The sequence below is a fragment of the Aythya marila genome (assembly GCF_965140915.1).
Source record: "Aythya marila genome assembly, chromosome: 5".
NCBI lineage: Eukaryota > Metazoa > Chordata > Aves > Anseriformes > Anatidae > Aythya > Aythya marila.
The window spans coordinates 29,833,026-29,860,633 of record NC_139046.1 but is presented as its reverse complement, the minus strand read 5'-3'; positions in this window follow the sequence as shown (position 1 = coordinate 29,860,633).

The window sequence follows — 27,608 nt, the reverse complement described above, 5'->3', positions numbered from 1 at the left end:
AGCATCTAGCAGTGTGGAATGTCTAATGTTGTTCTCTCTATCAAGAAATAAGTGTAGCCGAGAAACACTTTCAAAACCACAAACTGTCAAAAGATTTTCTTAATCAACCTGGTATCTCCTGAACGTGGACCTGAACCTTGAACCACAGACCACCTCCAGTATTTATGTTTGAAAAGCAAGTGCAAAGTCACGGTATAAACAGATTTTAGGGCTGTGAACTGCCAGTGTCATTTGTTGTTCCTGACAAAATTGCTCATAACTGAAGAGGTTGAATCTGAGCACCCTTTATTCTCTTTTCATATGCAAGATTGCATTGCTTTCATGAGACAATTATGTGCTATAATTTTCTGAAGACATGAGGAGTATTCATACTCTTTGTGAGTATGAGGAGTATTCAAACTCTTTGTGAAATGATGAGCTTATATCCTGCTTATATCATAACTGAAAAGAGAAGGTGAGGACAAAATGCCACCTTGAATCTCTGTCTCCATGCTGTACTGTACTCAATACTCCAATGACATTGTGCTTAGTTTGTCTCAGAATTGCACTCCTGTTTTGGAATGATGGTACTAATAGTTGAAGATTCAAATTCTGAGGTGGTGTAAGTTGCCTAAGATAATTTTCTTTACATTTACTTTAGAACTAAGTGTTTTTATACTGATAGAATCTGTTCCCAACTTTTCTAGCCCTTGATGCATGATCCAAACTAATGTTCTGCCATTCTTATCATATCTGCTATGAAAGTACATTAAGACACACATGTTTAATGAAATTTCTTAACTACATAACATTATCTCTACCTAAATCTGTAGGATACACTGGCTTCCATATTTTTAAAAATACTATGTCTGTGGTGTCACAGACATAGCTCAGACACTCTAAGCATTCTATCTACAGTTTAATCTGAAGATGACAGAAGGAAGTACTGTCTTCTGCTCCAGAATTTGATTTCCATCTTGACTCCTGAGACCAAATTCATTCAATTTAAGACTGTTAGTTAAGTCAGCAATGAAGTAGCAGTTTCTAAAGCTGAGTGATTTTGTCCTGACATCTGTTCTTTTAAGATAACATCTCCTTCCTGTTGGCAGTGCTCATAAGGAAGCCTCCAGTGATTACGTGGGCATGTTTATGGTGCAGCTGCTTTAGTAAGTTTCTAAAGTATGTATGTATGCATCAAAACTCAAAGTGAATTTGAAAGTGAAGGAGACAGTCAGACTTGTAGGAAAGTTTCCCTCAAGTCTGCTGTTTAAATTCAAAATACATAGATGTATTTTGAATGGATACACTATCAATGCTACTTGAATTCTATCGCTGTAAAAAAGTCACTTTTTTTTTTTCTTTCCCTGCCCTTCTGTTAGCTGATCTATGAAAGTAGTTCTTGCTCAGTTGTTTTCTTTTTACTAAAATCACTATTTCCCTTCAGATGCCCAACGCTTCATAAAGCAAAAGACTGCATAAAAGAATGATTAAACACTCTTATAACTTGAGAAGAATCAGAGTTAAGCACCAGATAACTAGTTAAAGATTTAACAGCTTCAACAGCTTGTACAGTAAGTGGAATGGTTCTGTCTTCTCATCAGCATTGATGAGAAGATTCATTGATCAGAAGGTTCTTAACTTTATTAAAACTCCAATAAATAAGAATCTGTTTTCAGAATTTAAAATATTATTATTAATAATAACAACAATAGTTTACATTCATAAATACCTTTTGCTGTTTTATAAAATTCTGAATATTTGTTCACAGAAGCCATTTAGCCCAAAATCACCATTTCCAGCTATTAAAAGGTGATTCTTGGTGCCCTGGCAGATCTTTACAGTCTTATACAATTTTCTGTCTTGCCATGACTGTGGTATATGGCCATGTACATTCCAGTTGATTGAGAAAGGATCATCAGCTGAACTAGTTCATTTTAGATTCAGTTTGGCAATAGGTAAACATAGTCTGTGTAAACCATTGATTAAGAAGATCAAAGAGAATGGAAATGCATCCAAAAGAGAGCTTTGCTAACAAAATCTACAGCAATGTGATCAAAAAGGAAGAAATGTGAGTAAGAGAAGAAAAGTGGAATGCCTGAAGCTTCATTTCTAGCTAGGTGGCTCTTTATGCCACTTTATCTGGACTTTTTCTCCTCTTCTAGTATTGGAAACCCTCAACCTAATTTTTCTTGTAACTGGCATATGTTATGTCTATTTTATCTATGTATTGACTTTTTGTTTGGAAAAAGTCAGCTCCACTGTTCTGTCTTCTGACAACTGAAAGCAAACTGTGGTAGACCACAGACAGTTAAATTCTGACACAGAGTGTCAGACTGTAATGAACTAATTCAGCTTCTTAGTTTTTGTTGTTGTTGTTTTTTCCTGCTTTCTTTTCAGCATAGTGAATAGTGTCCCAGTTTATATTTGTGATAACTATAGACATGAAAAGTAGGTGAGGAATATATACGCTACTCATTCCTGATCTGAAAGGAAAGTTTATGAATGGCTCAAATAAAGGTAACTTTGTCTCTCCAGTGAAAGCAATCAATCTGTACATAACTTACCATTCAACTATGTGCTGTCTAGATGGCCACAATTCTGTCTGTAGAATGTAGCTGTTTATAATTACTTTCCTTTCCACATAGTTTTAGGTTTATGACTGTTCTTGTTGTAGTCTCAAAGATGTAATCAAATATATTTACCACAAATAAAAAAAAAAAGCCAGCTCTTTAATATTTACTGACTCTGTCAGTCTTTCATGCTAGAGAGCACATGATTTTTCTTGGACAAGCTATTGCATATTTGTTTCTGGTTCCTAAGCCCTGCCCTCAGCAACGCGTTTTTCCTCACAAGAAACTAAAAGCTTACAAAATATGTGAGAGCTTATCTATCTATATATATATATATACAGTGTTAAAATATTAGCAAAACTAAATATTATTAAACAGTGACATACTGTCTTTATTAAAGAAAATGTAGAAAATCTATACCTAATGTATTACACAATCCTGTCCTACAGATACACTAGCTGAGATTATACAAGTATCCAGCTAAAACATGATCTGCAGACAAAAATTTTTTTATCTCTATAACCATTGGTGAAAATAAATAAATAAATAAATCAGGTCTTAGATTTTAATTGTTATTTAAACATTATGACCAATGGGAAGTGTTGTTAAAATGATATTTTAATGGGTTCTGTATCTGAGTTACCTTTTTGAATGGAATAATTAGGTTGATGGCATTTGTCTTCCCAAGAAACAATCTTATGTGATGAGCCCTGCTTTCCTGGGAGTGTCTGAGCACCTGCCTACTGACAGGAAGCAGTGACATAATTCCTTGGTGTGCTTTGTTTGTTCACACAGCTTTTGCTTTATCTAATACAATGGCCTCATCTCAGCCCATGAGTTCTCTCACTTTTAACTTTCTGATTCTCTCCCACTTCCTACCTGGTGAGAGTGAGCGATCTGCATGCCAGAGTTAAACCACAACACAAAACAGCAACTCTGAATGGAAAAAAGTGTAAAACAAATTGTTTAGAAGTTGTAAAATTAGGTATAGAATTATTTTTTTTAAATAAAATATATATGGAATAAAGAATCTATCATGCTCTGCAAGTAAGATTGCTTCTGCCATCTTTAATATGGCTTTTATACATGCATTCCATACAGAATTGTATGGTGAGCTGTAAAAGTGAGAAAGCTTCCTGTCTCTGCACAAGAGAGATGATGTTTCTTAAGAGCCCTTGACTATATTGTTTTGTTCTTAGTGTTCAAAATGGATGATGCTTTTATTCTGCATGATTATTCAACACACTCAGAAGACAGGATTATTTATTTTCTACAATATGTAAATACTTTGCAGAAATTAATTTTCCTTTACAACACATTCATTATTCAGAGAAACTGAGGGACAGAATTGGCACACGTGTTGTGATTTTTCCCTTTTTTGATTATGCTTATTAGCAGGTACTTTCAAAAGGCAGATCAAGCTAATTTTATTAGCATGAAAAAGGAACAAGTAAAACCTAAAAACAACAAGTATATAGTTAGGGACCATCCCTCAGAAGTTTTGGCTTAAAAACTGGATCATTTGCCTAGCTTCACATAGGCACTCTCTGTTAGAAACAGGAATTCCCTTGCTCTTTTGAAAACTTTTATTTCTATCAGTGTTATCATACACTGTTTTTCATATCTGTAATAAGCAAGATCCAAGTTCAAAAGCAGCAGCCTGATTTACTGCATAGTTTCATTCCTTAAGTGTACTATACCCAAAAATATTTGCAAATGTTAACTACTTAGTTCACTATCCCTCTTAAGAAAACTTCATCAATTTATTTCCTCTCTACACTACCAAATGTAATGAGTATCTTCTGCCTGGCAGCCTTCCCCAGCCTATCACTTGTGTCATTGATCCTTCTCCGCTAGCCCCTTGGAGTATCAGATTATGTGAGTGGTTCTGGAAAGGTTTGCAAGGAGCAAAAGCAGTAGAACATATACATATAATTGGAAAAAGCAGAGAAACTTTTGTGAATACAAGTCCTTCCTAAAGCTTGAAATAAGAGTAGAAAGCTGCAAAATATCTATAAATAAAGAACAATTTATTTATGGTTACATATGTCAGATAATTAGATGAGTTCAGAGGAAAACAGTTGGTACTTGTAGAGCTGAAGACGCAAACAAAGATTGGTATAATCCCTAGTCCCTATAGAACACGAAGATATTTATATTTTGTGTTTGTCTTGTAACAGAATTCTCTTACTGCACTCACTCAGTGCAGTAAGGAAGGTCAATTAGCATTGATAGGACAGTTTGGCTGTTTATGATCTAGAATCAGTTTAACCCCTGCACTCCTGGTACTTCAGAGGGAAACCCTAACTTTATGTTATACAGACTTATCCTTAACCCAGATGATTGCTGACCCTTATATCTATTGAGGACGGAGTGAAAGTTCTATTTTATTCTATTATGTGATTTCTACTAACTTCATGTCAGTTTTGAAATGTGCCTGAAAATTTTCCAACTCATTAAGAAGAAAAAGTTCAAACTCATTTCAACAATGGGATTTTTCAACACTGCTTTTACGTCTTAAAGCTTTTGAAATCCAAAAGCTATATCTGATCAAACAGATTCTGTTCTTAGTAATATGTGTAGGGCCAAAATAGCCCAGATGATATTTCCAAGGTATTCTGAATCCACAGCAGAAGCTAATAGTATTGCACCACAGTTTTTTATATAGGTCATGAGGGTTTTTCCATTACAATTCAGCTCATATCTTTGTTCACATTCCAAGATCTCTACAAAAGCTGTGCAATTTAGTATCATTCATAAAGCTTTGCAGAACTATGCAGTGTCCACAACACTGTTATCTGTTTGATTTTTCCTTTCTTGGCTTCCAGAAATTTCCCTCACAGATCTATGGATTTGGGGGTTTGGGAAATTTGCCTTTGAATTCTTTTTGAATTGTTTTTTTTCTTACCACAAAGTTAAATGCCCAACTTTGAAAGTTTGTCACCAAGCGCAAACAATTGCAGGTTAGAACCAGCTACTTTTTCTAATTGTTTTGTCATTTATTTTTCTACCTCTACTAATGTTATTATTACTTATATTGTTGTCTACTCCTATTCAAATTAAAACAAACAAACAGTCAAAAACATAACAATATGGTTTGTATTTCTTATTATATATGCTTGTCTCCAAAAATTAATTCAGTGGGTCTTTTGAGGCATCAAGACTGAACAGACTACAATAGAGAACTATAGCCTTTGTTAAAACTTTTTAACTTCTCTGGTAATATAGATTTCAGTCACTAATTTGAAAACTTGAACAGCAATACATACCTTTACTTTCTTCTTTTAGGCACAGAGACACAAAACATGTAAGGCAATAGAGAATAAGTTTTGTGCCTCAATACTGTTACAGATCTCTGAAGCAACATGCAATCCCTATAAACATGCCTTTTATAGCTTTTCATGAGTTCAGTGTAGGTTTTGTGTCATTCTGAAAAGAACAAGTGTGGGCAGGTGCTGTGCACTTTTCTCTCCATGGCTCTGCAGATGCTTTAAAGTTTTCCTTTAATGGAACTGCACGACAGTACATGGTAGTGCTGTGAACACCTGGCAATTAATTAAAGCCATGAGGTTCTGTTCTTGACATAAACCAGTCTCACATTAAGCCCCACAGAACTGAAAGCCCACATGCTGTATTATTGCCTGGGCAGTCTCTTCCATGAATAGTTTAGTGTAGTCATAGCCATTCAGACAGACTGATGTTTTCTCCTCAGTGAATTATGGGAGAACTCACCCTCATCTTATGTTTTTTCATGTTTGTCTGTTCGTTCAAGAAGGCCATGAACCTTGACCAGAGGTCTCTTGCTTCAGTTTCTAGGCAGATTTTGGACACATTACTAACAGATATAACTCAAATTCTTCACATTCCGTTCCATATCATTGACAACTTAAGTCTCTACCTAACAGTTAGTGATGAATCAAACTACAATTTTACATTGTAAAAGGCACTGGTTATCTTAATACCTACTTCCATGACAGTAATGTTTCACCTAATGCACTCTGATGGCAAAATCACTGTTACAAAGCCTGCTAATACATTAACTGAACTTGGTTTTATGATCAATACAGATAAATTATTAGTTCATTTAGGGAAAAGAGCTGAACATTCTAAAAAACATATACAGAGGAATAATATTAATTTTTTATTTTACTAATCCATACATTTCGTAACTTGCACACATAAAATGAATAGCCTCTTTCAAAAGAAGTACTTAGGGCAGGAACAGAGGTGACATAGTCCACCACTAAGATCTTTCATAATAACAACCTTCATCGCTCCTTGCACTGTGAATATTAGTTGTGAAAATTAAATTATACTTTAAAAAATACACAGATAAATTGTTCTTCATGATCCATTATATGTAAAAATATATATTTTGTTGATATTATTATTGTGTTGGGTTCCTAGTAAGGAAACTATACTGTCATTACTTTTGTTTGTTTCTGTTAATAGTAAGTTAACATTACACTTTCTCATAATGTTGCAAAAGACAAAAGAAATGCAGTATAGATCTGATAGTCTTTCAAACAAAGGTTCTGGAGCAATGTTTTTTGTTTGTTTGTTTGTTTGCTTTTATCTCCATAGAATTATGGGTATCCACCTACTGACATCATAATTATGGTTTTGAAGATATTTTGGTACAAAAAATTACACCCCCAAAAAAGTTCTACTGCCTAAATCCAGAAATCTAAGAAGTGTATAAGAAAATATATTTTTAAAAAACTTAAGATATACGTTCAGCCTTTTAGGTGCTTTTCTTATCTTAATTTATGACTAACTGAATGGCAGCAAAAACTACCCAAAAGTTGCTGACTACCCTAAAGTTCCTGAACAATTTTTTTGTCAGATGGATTTACTATGCCTCAGTCAGACTCACCGCTGACTCTGTGAAATGTTGCAGGTCTACTGATCACTATTTCCCAGGTGACCAATCTGCTATTTATCAATATAAGAAACCATTTTTTCTCTGACCACTCTGATTTTAATGTGGACTGTATATCATCAGGCAATGAGGAGAACAGAGAAATTAATTTCATTTGGCATAATAAGCTTGTTTTTGTTTCTAACCATGTCTTTGTAGTGGAGGTGATATTGTAAGGTTTTTGTAATATTATTGGATATTATTGTAAGTTTTATCACTTACTTGGAGATGCATACACAGAAGAAACAACTCCTAGCAGCTTCAGGGAGTGAGATGTGTCCTCAAGCAATACTCATGAAAACATTTCATAACAAACTGAAACAAACAAAACTTTTAATAGGAGAAATGATCTGTTCCTACCCCAGAAGCTTTTAATAATGGTTCTACACATATAAGGTACTCATAAATTGGCACACACTGACCTGGAATCAAGAACAATGGTGTAATCTGTCTGCTGAAAGCAAAGTTGACTGCATGGAGACTTCAACATCAATGGGAAAAAGAAACAGAAGTTAAACAAGCACTACTAGATTTTGTGCTTTTTTCCCCCAATGCTCCATTTGTTTAACCAGCAGGATGGCACCAGGTGGTTGTTAACATTCTTCTACAAGGCTTTCACAGAGATTGATGTTTGCAGCAACAGCTGAGTTCATTTACAATGCTGTTTTCTGAAAGCCTCTCTGAATGGATTCCCAAAGACAATAATTTACTGTCTGTCTTCTCTTTTACCACCAAATATGCATATTCTTATTTGATGACTTGAGTACCCTTGCTTAAAGGTGCTTATACATTCTCAAACTCTGTTGTCACTACAGAAAGAAGGAAGTGTTATAACTGATATGCCTTTAAGTAATTGTTGTGGACTTGATGTCCTGTAAATGTTGCAGTATGGCATTGTCTTATTATTATTGGAAGGTGTGAACAAACAATGAAACGACAGCAGCTTCTGAAAGAGTTACCCCCATATTCACTCCCATCTTCTTTCCCATTTAATGTACATGAACCTGAAGATTTATACTGGCTAGGGTTTAAAACACAGAAGAATTAAAAAGCAAGTAATATTTCATAATAATTTTAAAATTGGTTGCTTTGGGATAGCATGAGCTAGCCAGCTTTTTAGAAGAATTGTTGACCTTTGGACTAGCTGTGAGGTGAGCACCCAATCCTTCATTCAGTTTGCAGACAGATAAAACTGACATAGTTGAACAGAGCTTACTAAATGTCACCCTTCATGCTTTATATGCTTAAACCGCGGAGAAGAACATTCTATAAAACCATTATTTGTAACAATTTACACATTTCATATGATGGGGATCAGGACTGGGGATCAATAATTTATTTGTTAGTTAGATCAGCATTTGGAAATATAGATAATTGACATGAACCGGCTTCTAGGTCCCTGAGGGTCTCATATGAAAGCAAACAGGTATTCTCTGAGGAACTGAAACAAAGATTGCTGAAATCACTAAGATTTCTTCTATTAACAGTATTAGGTTTTGGATCAGGTTTTTGAAAAGCTCTCCAGTTTAGCAGTAATCCCATCATCCTATCCCATACCTAAGATGTAAATGTACTTCCCAAGAAATTATAAGTACTAATTTCAGCCACCAGAATGTTATATCTTGTTAACATCTTTAAGCATTTTAAATTCACTCGCTTATTAAAATGCAAGAAATGAAAAATCAAGATGCATGGGGAAAAGGAGTTACAGGATTAAAGGAGAACATACTGCTGCTTACATTTTATGAGGATCCACAATGTAACAAATTTGCCAAATATTTTGTTATATCATTTTTGTCTGTATTCCAGAGATATACTTTGTCTCAGAAATTGCAGTGATTGCAATGTAGTGAGAGGCTCTTTTAAGTACCAGATTTTACTACCACCTCCAGGTTTTAGCTGTTCCATAAAAATAAAATGATGAGAAAGGATTCAGTCTTTTCATTGTATAATTTTCTTATTTTCTTGCCTTTCTTTTCAGGGTAACTTGTATGACTTGAATGCATTCTTTTATATATATATATATATACACACACACACATATATATATATATGTACAAGAGTTTAGATTTATAAGTAAATATTCCATCATGTTTGACTGCTAACAACTTGCTCCTACTCCAGAATAATCCAAAATGTAACCCTAAGATTACAAAAGACAGAAGTAACTCATCTCATATCATGAACAATTAGCAAATATATGTCAGAGGGACACAGCAGTTAGCAGTTCCATAAAAATCCTCTCTTATAATCCTTGTGACACAGATGCACACCCTAAATAGTCAGAAAATCAAATATTGTTCCTGTTAATGTTTTGTCAAGCAATTTGGCCAATTTACAAATATAGCATGCCTTGTCCCTTGAATTGTGTATGATTTGCACTATGCTAAGAATGAGCATAGTGCTCATTTAAATGCATCTGCCAATGGAACAGATGGCTTTGTAGCTGGAGGACAATGCAGAACAAAAGAAAGAAAAGAAATGCTCAAATAAAATCCAAACTAACAAAGAAATCTAAAATAGAAGCTGATACACAGAACAAGAAATAAATTGATTTGAAAATAAATAAATAAATAAATAAATAAATAAATAAATTTACATATATACTGAAAGGAAAGAGTCTGAATTGGACTTGAGATACTTTCTCAGGAAAGCATGGGACGTAGATGTCCATGCTTCCATCACATTAAATCATTTCTAATCCTTAGCCTTCTGGTGGCTCATACATTGATGTAGCTAATTTGGTAATACGTTATGCTAAATTTAAGGTTCCTATACGTTATGCTAAATTTAAGGTTTCTATAAAGGCAGGTGCATGAGGATTTCTACAATATGGAAATTTTACTTGTAGAAACAGATCTTAGGATGTAAACACTGCCAAATTAAAAAAAAAAAAAAAAAAGAGAGAGAGAGAGAGAGAATTAAGATAGTCCTCCTGAACATGATTTTAAATAGCTGAAATCCTATAGACATACACAGTTAAATTTCTTTTCTTATTCTACTTTGGTGACTAACTATGATTCTGATAATCGATGGCAGATAGCAAAGAACTAATACTGAGTTTTTCAACAACATAGGTTGTTTTACTACCACAAGTATCCTAGTCACATCTCCTCAGTGGCAGATAGTTTACAATACTCTGAATAAGAAGATATTTTTGCCCTGTTCAGTTAACAATCTAGGAAGCAAGAAAATAACTGTGTGTATATAAAAAGAAAGACATAGTCAAATCCATCTGATATAACAGTGTGGAAGACAGGTGCCATAATAGTTGGAATACTATCTTTTTATTTTCACTGATAAAGCACTGCAACAACAACAACAACAACACAAAAGCAGAAGAAAGATCTTAGGATGGAATCAGATAGATCTGCAGATATACACAGTGACTTTTTCCTATGTAGAAGAGTCAGCATGGGAAAAATGGCCCAAACCAATTAGAAATGGGGCTTGACCTTGATACCAAACAGAAGACAATAGGAAAGGTGAATACCAGCTAAGACATACTATTAAAAAATGTGTTAAGAAAAGCAAAAGGAGAATAAGAAGGGATCTTTAATGATCTTTAACTAAAGCAAAACTGACAAACATCTCTGATTCACAGTTCCTTATGATTTAATATATTATTTTCTTAACAAATAATACTGTAGCAAACCTTATTCCAGTACAACCAAATCTATCAAACTGAGCGTTTATGCTTTTGGGACAAAATCATAGATGGCGTAAATTCAGACAAATTTTACTTGATAGTGGTATTCTCTGAATTGTTTCTTTTTGTTGCATCAAATCCATATTTGTCTCAAATTATTTTATTTTTATTCATACTTATTGTTGGTGATATCTGTCTCTGTTGTCTTGCCACCAGTGTGCACCTATAATTACTGTTCCCCTGGACAGTATTACTTATAGTCGAATTGCTCTGTATGCACATAATATCTCATTGAAGTTCATCTTCCCTGGCTCTTTCATTTGACTGCAGAAGAATTTTATTGAGGACGGAGGATTTATCACTAAAGAATATTTCCTGTGATTTCATCCATGAATTGTTTTTCCTATTTAGCTATATATTCACATTTAAATGAATCATGTTTCTGTGGCACCAGAATGCCTCACAGGAACTAAAAATAAATAGATACTGTTCCACACCAAGGTCCTGGGATTTAACAGATCAAATTTTATTTGCTTAATTTTCCATTTCTTAATGTATTTGCTTATTTTTTTTCTTCTCAGTATCTTTCATTTTTAGTTCTTTCATTTTATTTAAAACTGGAAAATACACCTGTTAGAAGCTCTGCTTGAAAGAAATGTGTCTTGTCAATTGGTTAGATTTTGGCTCTTTTTTAACCATTGATATCTCCAAACATATATGAGTTACAAGGGCTTATCTTTATTTCTAAGGAAGATCTATTCCCTGCTTTCATGACTGTCATCTTTGATGTAGAAAATTCATCCTATATTCCTCAAGAGATCACCAATAAGGAGAAAAGACAAAAGTCTAAAGTAGCTCTTGTACTACTGAACTAATGCATTGTTTCTATTTGATGTCAAATTGTTTGTGAGTGGTCTGGCTACACTGACTACAAAAAAAAAAAAAAAAAAAAAAAAAAAAAAGGAAAAACTGGTTCAAAGTTATAAAGAGCTGGTCAAGTAGTAGATGGGATCACAGTTTTCTGTCTGAAATCCAGAGGGAAAAAGTGAGATGAGTTTGGGAAGAGATCACAGAATGAGGTCCTTCCACATCTCAGATCTATGTCACAGTAGGGTAACTGTACTATGTTACAGTAGGGTGACTTCTGACAAGGCTTGCAACTTGTTCTTTAAAATCAAATTTGAAATTTGTGCATGTTCTTTAAATCAAATTTTGATTTATCTTATGTACGTAGTCAGACTGTATTTATTGCATACTGAATATATATTTTAATATGCATGACCCATTTGTAGCTCATTATCTCTCTCCCTATATCCAAATTTTCCACAATAGAGTGTATATGATATCTGCCACATGTTATGTTCTCATTAATTTTTTGGAGGCTTGTAGAAACATCAAGACAGTTTAAAATATCTGATTTTTTCTTTTCTTTTCTTTTCTTTTCTTTTCTTTTCTTTTCTTTTCTTTTCTTTTCTTTTCTTTTCTTTTCTTTTCTTTTCTTTTCTTTTTTTTTCCTTTTTTTTTTTTTTTTTTTTTTTTTTTACTGAAAGTTTCTGATATTTGAAAATCTGCTTATTTGAGAATATATTTATTAATAATCTGGTTTGTGTACTGGAGGTGTCTCAAGAATACCTCTATTTTCTTCAAGAAAAATCTCTCTCCTGTAAAGGGCAAGTGTTAAATGACTAATGACATTGATTTATTTCTAGTAGTCACTTCATTTCTGTTAGAGGAACTCTGAGGACAGGCTGGGTTTCCAAGCTGTGATAAAGTATAGTTTAAGTATGCCATTTACTTTCATCCTTTTGTGATTAATTGATCATTTAGAATGATGATTATTTAATCATTCAAAATATTAATCAGCATTCAGCCAAACGATAGCCCTAAGTTGGTATAACAGCAATGACCAGGTGGTCACTGAAAGGAAGAAATCTGTCCAGTTTAAAAGATTTTGCTCATATGCTCACTTTTAAACTCACTTCCTTCTTTGCTGCTGAAAGCTCGGTATGGAACTGGTATTTCACCAAAATCAAACCTTTTGAGCACTGATTTTTACTCAGAAAATGCTTGCATTTTTTTCAAAATCCAAAAGAATTTTCACACAGACCATGAAAATTTTTGTCACATTGTTACAAGATCTGTTTGCAAATACATATTCCAACAGCTCCCTCTGAGCTGATCAATGTGATGATTCAGAGTAACTCTGTAAGGGCAACCAAGCTCTCTGTCACTATGTAAGGAAATTCATTATTGCACAATTAGGTGTCTAAAATATTCCATCTATATCATCTTTGCTGTGTTTGATATATCTAATTCCCTGCTTTAAAATTCTATTTTGAATTCTACTTTTAATATAGATTCTAAATCTATTTCCTTTGGTGAATATTGGGGAATACTTTTCCACTGCTGAATACTCTGAAAGATAACCTCTTATTGTATGCTTAGTATAACTGGGAACAGATTTGCCAAGTTGGCTCTTCAGGCTCAATATTTAGTGTAGGTTAGTGGGCAATGCATTCCTGTCCTGGCAGTTGTTTCTCTCGCTTTTAATACAAAACAGCACCTGATTTATGCATGCCTCAGTTTACTGAAATAAAAAGACTTTTTATAGTGACATTATTGATCTTTTTTTTTTTTCATAATAGTATTTTCCTGAATTAATAAACATTTCCTGACCTACGTAATTATTGTATTGATAAACACTGTGGAAATAATGTTAATGCTAACAGTACTTTCGCTACTTGGAATATTCTGCATGTATCAAACTGCAGTAGTTTACTGTATGACCAAAGAGATGAGAATTTTTCAGAAAGGAAAACAGTGGGCAGACAGGTTGCAATATGCAGCTACTTTGTGTTTCAGTTTAACATTTCAGATAAAAAATAGAAATTGTAGAGGATATTCTAAATTCCTCATATCACCAATCACAGAATTATAAATGATCCTTCAAGTTTTACTTACAGTTTCACTTCAGTTTTCACCTTTTTTCACCTCTGCACCCCTCAGTTTCCTCTAAGCTGATCAAGTCAGGTACCTCAGCTACTTCTCAAAAGCCATGCCCTCTAGATCCATCACCATCTTTATTGCTCTCCTTTAGATAAATTCTTCTTTTTTTTTTTTTACTTGCCTTTTTTTGTTTGTTTGTTTGTTTTACTTTGTTTTGTTTGTTTTTGGTTATAAGACTTCTGTTGAGAAAGACTTTTTTTATTCGAAACTCAGTTTGTGGACAAAAATGCATAAACATAAAAGAGAAGTTCCTGACCAAACTTAAAAATTAGTATATATTTAAATAGTCTCACAGAAAAGCCCAGTGTTAAGGACATAGGAAACGTGAGGTTCAAGCTCCCCTGCTCTTGACTCACAATGGATTTGAACCTGGTTATCTTGTATCATAAGCAGTTTTTTTTTATCTCTGGCCTTTCCCAAGACATCAGTTTCATACAATCCTTTAAGTATCTTGTTTTTATCTCAGAGCAGAAATAGAAAATATTTTGAAGAAATTTTCTTTTACCCACATAAGTATCTTTATTGTCTGTGAAAACAATAGTTTTTTCCCTTCCATTTCCCTCAATCTCTGTTTTTAAAACAATCAATAGAACAACAGAATAAAATGGCCCAGGAGTTGTTACAGTTTGTGTACAATGAACAGTTTGTGTATTGATGAACCAATATCCCACAGTGGCTTTAGAAAGCTGTTGACCGCATGGGTTTAGACTTCCTACCCATGCCAGTCAAATTCAAAGCCAGCATTAAGCCTCTTTGAAGGATATTTTTCTGCCAGTTTTTTGTTCGTATACAACTGTGGACTCTAGCATGAAGTCTGTCCTTCATGACTAGAAGAGTACCCAGCCTAGCTGTGGTCTGATTTCACTGGAGAGCTTAATTACATACAAGAAAATATAAAGTAAATTTAAATATCCTTGATAGCATGAAGTGTATTGACACAGTGTATGTTTATGCATGATATGTGTATAATACATAATTTCCAAATAAAAACTCTCTAAGGTAATAAATACAGTGTTTGCATTTAGTGAAAAAATGTGGAGAAAAAAATTGTCTGAATTATGATTATAATTAATTACTTCAATTGTTAGAAAACAGAATTTAAAATGCTTATGGCTTTCAAATGTTTCTTCACTACATGTTAGCTGACTAAAACAGTAATGTCTGATAACAGATACAGAAAGGCTCTGAGAACAGATACAGAGAGACTCATTTGGTATGGATATGTTAATATGAAGTAAATGAGAAAGTGATGTGAATGTATTTTGAGTTTAAATGGTAATATGGTCAGTGGCTGGAACATACACAGGCATGACACTGACTACATAGAGGATCATAAAAAAGATCATTTTGATAAAATGAAATAGGAACTAAACCAAGACTTTTGCTCATCATTATATTTCTCAAACTTAGGAGAGCAAGTAATGCTGTAACAGCTTAGAATTCTAAAATGCAACACTCGGTGGTGTGCAGATGGCCTTATTTCTGCTACAGACTCTAACATGTCCCTGTGGACAACTCCAAATGGTTCTCCAGCTACAGGCTTATACATCCCACACAATATATTGGCTCTTCAGGAATCCATGTAGATTTTAGACATGTCTTGATTCTCTTAGATAAATGATGGCCAGATGTCACTGGTGTAAAATAAACAACAGGATACAACACTAAAGAATTCTGCACTGATGTGTGTCTTCAAATCCCAGGAATTTCCTAGCCAGTGTAAATTTTCTGGTAACAATAAAAATAATTATTGACATTTGGAATAAATTACTGTTAATATAGGTTTTAAAATAGATTTTAATATTAAAAAAATAATCAATATTAAATATTTAAAATATTTTAAAAATATTCAGTAAAAAGGTGCTTGAGGTGAATGCAATGTGTAAGGAGATAGATACAAATATCACAATGATAAATAATGTCATAGAGAGTGAGGATCATTTGCTTGAATATGCTCTATAACAACAATAAGCAAAATTCGTATTTAATTTTTATTCTTTTTTGAACTTTGTTAAATATGTTCTTTAGGAAGTTGAAATTAGGAGAAAACAAACAAAAAACAACAACAACAACAACAAAAAAGGAAAATAAACAAGATAATTAGATGGGAGATAAAGCTGAACAGGATACTGAGATCTAACATCTTTTTCCTTATGCTTTACAATATGGCATCTGAGGACCAGAAAAGATCTTACTAGCACAAACATCTGCCTAAACTGTTGAATCTTTGATGCTGAAAAGGACTGCAGAAAAATTACACATGTATAAAATTGATAGGGAATGAACTAATAAAAACAAATACAACCCTCAAGAAAATAGGTAGCTAAGGGGATCAGTTAAAGAGGATCCAATTAGAAATCAATGTTGTCTGACTTGGCAGACGGACAGAATTCTTGATTCTCTTGATCTTAAGGGATCATACAGAACCTCCAGGTTGAGGACCTTATAAAGCTCCATAACTTTCAATTTCTAAAGGAAAATATAAAGGTACATATTTTATATATGTATGAGAACAAACAATATAGTGATGATCCACTGTGCTCTGTGACAAATGAAAGAGATTATTCAACTTCTGGTACAACTCTATAAAAGAATTAGAGCATAAGCATGAAATATCCTACAAAGGCACCAAACACTCAGATGGTAGAGAGATTCAGTGCCACAACTGATGGTGAGAAAGCGATGAAAGCTAGAAGATGGTCAAGAGCTTAGGTTAGCATCTAAGGCACCAGTGTATGAATTTTCAGAAAGAGCAAATCAAAATGATAAACTCTACAGATACAGATTTCTGAACAGAATAAGTTGGTGTTACTGGACTGATTCATTACAGGGGCATATGCAAAACTGAAGTAAACCTTGTGAGTAACATGCTTAAATCCAAAAATGAACAACTGTGCAACTAATGTGACAGCGAGTCAACAATGAGTCAACAGTAATGAAACTTTCCACTCCAGTATGCCAAATATTCAGAAATTCAGGAAACTATACCCTTTTTAAAACTAAGGCAAATTATATAAAATCTGTCTTTATCTCTTTTCGTATTAATTTGTTACATTCTCTAAAAGCAATCGGGAATTTCTTTACCTTACCTTGGGAAATGAGAAACAAATGTCTTAGTGGTTGCAGTGACTTTCTATTGTGTTACAAACTGGGATTCAGCACACTGATCCACCTCAGATTTACTGTGTGATCTTTTGGCAAAAAAAAGTCCTTCAAAGACACAGTAAAATAGGAATACCACAGTTTTTATGATGTATTTGTAGTTTGATGATAACAGATCTGTCATACTTGCACATACTGGCATGAAGATATTTAGGCTTAAATGTTCTAAGTAGCATGTAACCATGGTATCTGACACCTACAGGAAAATAAAAACTCCAGAACTCTCCAAAAATACCAGCTCAGAGGGGAAATCTGTTGATATTTGGTACGACAGAAGGGCAGGATGGGAACATATTTGCATGTGTTATGCATGTTTCAGACATATTTCTATTAAGTAGGCAATTAAACCTTTGAGTACAGATAAGTTTGCAGTTTTGAGCACATATAGAAATCTAGACTCACACCACATAAATGTTCCTGGGATGAGTGGTTTCCTTAATCCTAATTAGTAGCTTTCAGTATTATGTTAAATTCAAGTCCCAAATAAGACAATATTAAAAAACAGTGCAGGAGTCTCCTGTGAGCAAGGACATATGAAGAATTTTAATCTTTTTTGAGCTGAGCAATTGTTCAGTTTACTATGCAATGCACTTTTTCAAGAGCTGACATAGCAAACACTCTGATATGTGGAATTTGTTTTACAATCATAGTAGGCACAGGGCAATGGAATAAGGAAAAAGTAACATGTAAGTCATAGCACCATATCACAACTGAATTCAGACCTTAGCAGATGTAAGATTTAAAAACATTAGTGAAAGAAGGCTATTGCAAGAGGAGAAACCAGTAGGACTAGCAATGTCTTCCACAGAGAAAGAGCCTATTGGTATAGTTCAGTTGCAGAAGTTTATTCTTCTTCTCTATTAAGCTTTTTGGTTAGTGTTTTTTTCTCCCTCTTAAATCAACACTGATTAATGAACCACTAGGAGACTACTTGAGGGAAGGGAAAATGAGTTCACCAGAAGACTGAATTTTTTTATCATTTCCCCAAGTTGACGATTTTGTCAGAGTTTGAGCAAGGGCCTTTTGTAGTGACCTTTAATTTCAGCCAAGCTCTTGTTGCTACCTATCAAGGTAGATGACAACAAACAGCAAGAAACCATTGGCCTAGGAAAAACAATATCAACAACAAAAACACCGTGGTGACAGATACCAAAATATGAATAATGACATCGGTATTTGTTTGGTCATGCTCCACCCTTAAGTGTGTTCACATTCTCTGCACTGCTGTAGCACTTGAAGTGGGTTGGATGTGAAAATTTTGCTGAAATGCTAGGGGAGGCTAGACTGGCTCCATGAGGCTCTGGTGTGATTTTGGGTATAGCAAGCAGTCTGGGACAAACAAACTTTCTTCAGGTGTTCAGAATGTCATTGCCTTTCCTCTAAACTGCTTTATTCCTAAGTAGTTAATAAGCTCCATCTATTCTGTGACTTTTCAACGAAACAACATGCTTTCTCTGGTAATACATAATTACTTTCTTTGTTGGCTTTTCTATTGCTATGAACACATTCAGATTTATGCTTGTTGAAGTACTTGAAATAAACAAAATTCAGAAACTTGAACATTTTGTAACATAGCTTGAAATTATTAGCAGAGCTTGAGTATAGGCAATGAGAGGAAATTCCATAATAATTGATATAATACCCCATATTCAAGGAGAACTAAATAGTGCAGAAACAAACTAAAGAAACAGAAGGAAGTGTAACCAGGCATCTAGACCCATCATGGAGGTTTTTTTTTTTTCCACAAAACAAGTTCCAAAACCTTCTGATTGGAGTGATGAAGATCCTATGGACAACTTGGCAGAGTAACCTGACACTGGTTTTGCAGGGAAATCTGCAAAATTTACTTACTCATAAGCCTTTTATAAAAGTACTATGAGTCTTGAAGAATGAGACCTTATGTTTCTCCACATTAATCCGATCTTGTGAGGTCTTGCACTGTCTCAGTTGAAGACTTGACACAGACAGCTGTATAGTTCAAGTATAAGACAAAGAGAAATTGTTATGTGTTCATACCACTGCTGGCAGCAGTTTACCATCTTTTCATCCTTACCAATATTTTAAGGTTCTAAGTTTTCCTTTTCCATGTATTCACACTGAGGCTGAAGACTGGGCGAGAGCCTGGAAGGTCCATCTCCAGCTGCATGGTACAGAGCTCAGAGAGCTGAGGATGTTCTCAGACACACAAGTGTGTAGAAAATTATAAATTCACTTTGAGAAATAAGAGTTCACTGGCAGCAGAATTAGATTCAAAGGCAAGCCAACATTTACATTTACAGAAAAGTTGGAAAAAGTTGCTCATAGCTTGAAGGTTTGGCCATCCTGTAGAGATTGAAAACTTTTTCTCCCTACAAGTCAAGAATCAGGACAATGCAAAGATTGCTTCAGGTTTTTTTAGAAATATGTAGAATAAGCTTCTCCTGTAAGCTTCTTCTGTAAGATATCATTAAAATATTCTGTTATTTGCCTCACACATTAGTAATGAATTAGCTCACTATTAAGATGTGAAGCAATGCTGGGCCAAATCTTGGGAGATGAAAATATTATTTTTTTCTTTATTTATGAAAAAGTGACTTTAAAGTCAATACATGAGAAAGAACATGACTGTAAGATTTATATATATTTTTGATTTTTTTTCTTCACAAAATCTTTGCTGTTCCAGCAGATCTCATACTACATTAACGTTTGCTTTCTATTTTCTCCTTGAAATTACCACAGCCTGATAAGTAGCAAATAATAAGCTAAAAAAAAAATAAAAATAAAAAAAAGGAAAACAAACAAACAAAAACAGAACCAATTTGAAATAAAAACAGTTTATCCACCCATGTTCATTTTCTTTCCTCTTGATAAACAGATAGAAAATTGATTCAAAACTAAGTAAGCACTTACTCATTTTCCCTTAGAAACTTGGATCTTTGCCTTTGTATGCCTGTAGTGCACACCTTGCTGAAGTCTCTAATGTGTCTTCTAAATTTTTCAATAAAGAATAAAGTTGTTTATGCATTGGAATACTGAAGAAAATTTTGATGATTGTTTTTGTGTATTTGTTTATTATTTTTTTCTTGGAGAGATTCCCTATATACAGTCCAAGCAATTTAGAAAAAAGAGTTATATGAATTATTTTTTTTTATGTCATAATGAGGAGTATCTATATGGACTCAAATGTTCTCATGGCAGAAAAAAAAAAAAAAAAAAAAAAAAAGTATATTTTACAGCAATCCACTTCTATTCACGGTGCATCTTGTTTTGCATTTGTTTGCATTATATTAAGAAGCAATTTTGTTGGTTTTCAGATTTTATAATTGACAAAAGTTTGTGTGTGTGTATGTGAAATGGATGATAAGGCATAGGTATTACGACAAAAGTAGATAAGTATATTTAGTGATTGATGGTCATTCCAGTCTCACTAACCACAAAGTAAAATACCAAGAAATCTCGTTACAGAAACATCAACTTTATTAAATCATAAGGTAAATATTTTTGGATGAAATGCTGATATTTTTATCAGCAAGCGTTTTACGAATGCTCCCATCATATTTTTTACACAACTTGTGGCAGAAGATACTTTTCAGAATGAAATTAAAAAGATAGAAATATATTAAAAAATAGAGATGATAAGAAAAGTCCCATGCAATGTTAATAAGTAGTAAGAACTTGGGGATGTGAGGGTGGAGGGAGGGTGTTGTAGAAGGCAGAGGAGAGTAAACCAATTCTTAGGGGTACTCAGAGCTGATACCTCTTTGTTTCAATGGATGGTGAACCAGTTCCAATAGCCAGATACATCTTTAAATGATATGATAAATAAGTCAAGAGAGAGCTGAATGGGAGAACACTCTGAAATCACATATATGTGAATAGTGCAGAAACATGGTGAAGGTCATACTCAGCCTCATGATCTTAAACTGCTATTTTTAAAAGATACATGGAATGACAAAGAAAGAAAGAAAGAAAGAAAGAAAGAAAGAAAGAAAGAAAGAAAGAAAGAAAGAAAGAAAGAAAGAAAGAAAGAAAATGCAAAAGAAAATTTACAGGTAGATCATTCTTTAGTGTTATTTTAATTTTCTTTCATGCTGATTGAAGAGAAGAATTATTTTCCTATCCAGCAAATCTATACGTAGATGAAATCTGTATCTAGAAAATCTAGATTTTATTTTATTTTTTCCTTTTAATAAATTAAAGTGTATTTCAAAATTCGGAAATAAGATAATCAAGAAAAGTCTTACCAACAACTTGAAATTTTTGCATTTTTCCCCCCTCAATTGAAATCATTACTAGAATTCATAAAACAAGGTATTTGGATGGACTTCAACAGGTTATCTTTCCTTTTTTTTTTTTTTAATTTGATTTCTACATGAATTCATGAGTCAGCCCCAAATCCTCTCCTTTAATGTTTTTTGTTTGTTTGTTATGCTTTATTTTCTGAAGAAAAAAAAAAAAATAATAAAAAAAAAAAATATATATATATATAAAATCACTTAGTTCTATCATATGGTCTAAGGTATTAAAATGTAAAGTATTTTCCCTCTAAAGTTTGTGGTTTAGGGAGGAGACCTAAAAAAATGGACAGTACAGAATAAATGATTAGAGATGCTAGTTTATAGACTTTTCATTATGTAGGCAACCTCCCATCTCATAGTGCTTAAATAAAACATTTGAGAAAACATACCCTGCCAAGAACAATAAATACAATAAAATCCTGAAATTCTTTTCTGTAAGGGAAAAGTCAAGGCAATGAGGATTACAGAATAGTAAATGTAATACGTGTCTTCATCAAACAGCCTGTGTAATGTTTGCAAATAGTGTGTCTATGGTACCCTTTCCACAAAATTCCTTCTTACCTTGTCCCTTTGTTCTCAAATGATATGGAGATGAATTTGCAGTATTTCATTAGTCAAAGGACTTGGTAACTCTGACTTACAGTTTTTGTTGTTGTTGTTGTTTTATCTTTTAAAAATTACTTTGCTTTTCTTATTCTGATTGACCACAGACATGTTAGTCATCAAGCTGCTATGCGCCATCTATTTCCAGGTTTTGAATGGTGTTTTTTTTTTTCTTTTGTTTTGTTTTGTTGTTTTGTTGTTGTTATTGTTTGTTTGTTTGTTGTTGGTTTGTTTCTTTGTTTCTTTTTTCCCTAATGAAATTTTGATGTACATAAAAAATTTGGCAGTGATGCTTCAGGTATCTGTACTAAATGATGTGATAAACTAAATTCTCACAGAATTATTGTCTGTAGGATAATAACAGTGGCAGGTAAATCTGTATAGATTGAATTTTAAATGGAAAAAAATTTCAGCCTTGGCATTCTTGATGTGAAAGAGAAGAAAGGGATGAATAATATAGAGAATGAACATAAATAGCCAAAAAAAAGGGGGGGGTGGGTGGGAGGAGGACTACCCAACAGCAAAACTTGGAAGAGTTTTTCTGTTTATGCATATGTGTGTACTATCTTAACTTTGCTGTCTTAAAAAAAAACAAACAAAACAAAAAAAGCTATCTTAATTTTGTAGCTTTATATGTAATAGGCCATGCATAAATGTCATAATATTTATATAAATCTATATTAACACAAACAAGGAGCTCTGTATTACTAAAAAAAACCCCAAACCTATAGTCATGTGAACAAAAGTATGACTTAGTATGTGTGTCAGAAGAATTGAATTTCTAAATGTTTTTGAATTTTGCACACCTGGTAGAATTCTCACCATTATGTTGTTGAGTCATTAAAATATACTATTTATACTATATATGTTTTCTGACATTTCCTCAGTCTGTGCTTATCCCACACCCACACATGATACATATGTTTAAACCTCACAAAGACATCATTTTGTTTTTCACTGAAATACAGGATACTATTTTTTTTTTTCTGTTTCAATTTTTAAGAAATGTGCTCTCAGATTGATCTTCCAAATAGACACACATGGAAAAGCCTTCTAGCTCTCAATGATATACAGACATTTGACTATTACTATATTGTGCAGCCATTATAAATGATTACATATGTGCACTCTGAGGGAAAAAAAAAAAAAAAAAAAAAGAAAGAAAAAAAAAAAAAAGAAAAAAATGTCATTTATATAAATACATATAAAAAAAAAAGATACATACATATCTTTTTGCTCTTCTTTTTGTCCCAGATAGCTATATGCAGTTAATACTATTAACACAAACTAATATTTTGATGATGCACATTGGGAATCAGTGCCCTCCAGGCACAATTTATGAAATTCAGTCCCCATGTTGCATTTTAATATGTTGTTATGTAACAACCTACAGTTTATGTGAGACCAGAAATGTGATAGAAAATTTTGGTCACTATCAACTTCCAAATATCAAGAATTTTATTGAAACCAGTCTTTGGAGTTTTGACTTCCACAAGATCCTTTCAACTGCAATTAGAGTTTTTTCAACAGCATTTTGCCACATGACATTCTTCTGCTTTTCACTCTTAACTGTCTTTGCTGTATCATCTCTACTAAAAAGAAAGGTTAGGATACCTAAGAGAAAGTGTCATCTTTGTTACCCTGTAGAAGTACATCATTAACTGTGTCTTAATTTCAGCATTATGATGTGAAAAATAGAAAAACACGATAAGATTTAATTTATTCAGGGTTTAAACAGGGTATGATTTAGCTCTGCTGACAATATCTCTCAAGCTATTCAGTGATGTTTTATATAGCAAAAGCATTTTTACTTGAAGTTTAGCAAAGCCACAGGCTTTTACATCATTATGGATTTTGTCTGGTCCTGATTCTACTTCTCTTTTATGTAAAAATAAGTAAAATAATAAATAAGTAAAAATTTTAAAGAAAAATATATTCAGGTGTGCACTTATAATAGTCATTGTGGGAGTAGGAAGGATTTAGTCTGAGAATGGTCTTCAGTGTGTTTCAGCATCACACAAGGCAGTATAAAGCTGTCAACTCTTCGCCCACTGATCCTTACAACTGGTAAGTCACCTCTGGAAGTGTATGGATTTGCAAAGTTTGGTGGGTTACATTTCTAGTTGAATTTCTGTTGTTACTGAGTTTTTCTTGAAAGCTTAAAAGGTTACCAAATCTTAATATATTATTCTGATTATGGGAAGTGTCAGTCTGCCAGAGGGTAGGAAGGCCCTGCAGAGGGACCTGGACAGGATTGGTCAATGGGTACAGGCCAGTAGTATGAGGTTCAGCATGGTTCAGTTGGGTTTTGCACTTTGGCCACAACAACCCCATGCAACACTTCAGGCTTGGGGCAGAGTGGCTTGAAAACTGCAGAGGAAATGAATATGGAGGTGTTGATTGATGCTCACCTGAACATGAGCCAGCAGGGTGCCTAGGTGGCCAAGAAAGCCAGCAGCATCCTGTCTTGTATCAGGAATATCGCAGCCAGCAGGACCAGAGAGGTAATCATCCCCCTGCACTCAGCTTTGGTGAGGCTACATCTTGAGTACTGTGTTCAGTTTTGGGCTCCTTGCTACAAGAAAGACATTGAGGCCACGGAACTTGTCCAGACAAGGGCTATGAAGCTGGTGAAGGGCCTGGAACACAAGTCCTATGAGGAGTGGCTGAGGGAATTGGGGTTGTTCAGTCTGGAGAAGAGGAAGCTCAGGGGAGACCTTACTGCTCTCTACAACTACCTGAAAGGAAGTGTTGGGGAGCTGTAAGTCAGCTTCTTTTCTCAGATAAGTAGTGGTAGGACTAGAGGGAATGGCCTCGAGTTGTGACAGGGGAGGTTTAGGTTGGAAATTAGAAGACGTTTCTTCTCTGAAAGAGTAGTCAGGCATTATAACCAGTTGTCAAGGGAGGTGGTGGAGTCACCATCCCTGGGGGTGTTCAAGGAAAGGTTGGACTTGGTGCTTAGGGACATGGTTTAGTGGGTGACATTGGTAGTAGGGTGATGGCTGGACCAAATGGTCTTGGAGGTCTTTTCCAACCCCAATGTCTCTATGACTCTATCTTCACATTTTGTGAAGAAGTTGTAGAGAACACTGGTCATTATGTAAATTTTATGAATGCCATAGGCAATGGTTCCTTTGGTCTTGGTAGGAACCATAGGAACCATATACCTTTAATAACTTTTTTATAATAACATATACTTTTAGTAACTATACTTTTAATAACTTTTTTGTTATCACAGCAATAAAAAAAAAATAAAAATAATAATAATAAAAAATAACTCGATAATCCTTCTGATAATTGAATTGTAATTTGACTATTTCTATATAGATACAGATACATAGGTATAGCTATTCTAAAAAATGTAGTGGTCAGATACAAAGTTCTAACATTGTCTCTGTTAACATCTTTCTCAGTGAGGGATTCCAATGAATAAAGTAGAAATTAATACTGTAATAGCTTTCTCCTCTCTTCCTTTCTTTGGACCACTAGAAAATGCTACTTCTGAAATAAATTTACTTCTCTGATGTTCAATGCCATTATTTTTTTAATAGTAAAATTCCTGCCTTGGAAAAGGCAATGACAAAATACAAATAACTAATAATAACATCACTCAATTTGATCAGAAACAAAATCTGTCTGATAGTATGAAAACCAGGATCATCCAAACTCTTTTTGAGGTCAACCAGTCCTAACTGGCTTCATTAATGACATACCTAGGGCTTAAAATTCAATATGAATATCAAATGGGCAAAACTAGCAATTCTTTCTTTTTTATACTATAAAATAGTTTTAATCTATGAAGATTTTATATTCCTGTACAATTTATTTCTTTTTTCCTTTCCTTTTCCTATGTAACATATGAATGGGTTTTCAAAAGGACTTGGTGTTGGTAAAGTTTCTGCTGAAGGCTGCAACATTCTTGTCAGTAACCTCAATGGCAACAGATAAACTAACAGTAATTTAAGAAATTACCCTCTATAAAGTGCTAGTTTCTAAAACAAAGAAACAATGATTCGATTGATTATTTTACTGTTAGAAGCATTTTACTATTAGTTTACTATTTACTATTATTGTGATAAAGCTCTGACTCTTAGTTTGGAAGTTGATTTATTTTATTTCTATTGCTTATAGCTATATTTTTGGTATTTATGAGAAAAAGAGGCTGATAAAAAATAAGGCGATCAATAAATGATCAGCAGTAACCAAGCACCAACAATGTTAAGCTGAATTGTAACAGCTGACTGCATTCAGGAGACATCTGTCATTGATTCATTTTATTCAGAAATAAAATAAAATAAAATAAAATAAAATAAAATAAAATAAAATAAAATAAAATAAAATAAAATAAAATAAAATAAAATAAAATAAAATAAAATAAAATAAAATAAAATAAAATAAAATAAAACTATTGGTTAGAAAAGAAAACGGGGAAAGTGACACAGTCATTTCATTCATGTGATTCCATTTTCTTAGGTTTTTATGCATTGCCATACCAAGCAGTCTTGCAGTCCACAGTATTTCACAATACCTCATTGTAGAACTCAATGTTTTATATACTGACACTCCTTTCAAATGAAGCAAGAGTGATATATAAATAAACGTTTAGCCTGCAGCAAAGCTTAACTGTTAGCTAGGGAGCAGTGTGAAATACTGAAGAATCTAGCTTCAGAATAAATTAGTGTTTTGTAGTTGTTGTTTTGCAATAGTGCCAGAAAGCACTTTGCTGAAAGTTCAAATAGGGGAGATAATGCCAGTTAGCACTTCTGCACAGTATCTTCTTCCTAGCTCTATTAATTTTAATCTATTGCACCGAGGCCAATAAGTGTTACAGAAAAGCGTTTGTCATCTTGACATTTTTATTGTTTTGTTTTTTTTTTTTTACACACATACACAAATGCAATGGAACTATGACAGTATAGTCTTCTTCCACAGCTGAGCAACCATGTGATATTGTTACAGTACTTGGATCACTCATCTAGTGTTTCTGACCTAGGAAATCAAGAGGAAGGGGGGGGGGGGGGGCGGGGGGGAGGAGTGACAGACGCCTTCTTATTTCAAATATGCTCTGAAGAGAATCTCTGGAGTTGAGTGAACTTGCTGCTTTCTAAATTTGCCCTTATACTGCTTCTTTCTGTGGATGTGTGTCTCAAAGAAAAATGTCCTTTCCGTTTTCTCATCTCTTACAGATAAGAAACACAGCTGGCTGATTTGGATTTTTTACATAGAAAATAGCCATAGAAAATTGACTGGGCCAAACACCTCTACTCTTTACAATAAAAACCTCATTGGGAATATATGGCATGGTTAAAGATTATAATTATAATTATTATTAATATTAATATTAGTATTTTATCAAAGTATCATCTTGACTTTGCTTGGACTTATTCCTCCGTCCTTGATGTAAAGTTTTTTTAATAATAAGACCTGGAGCCTTTTTAAAA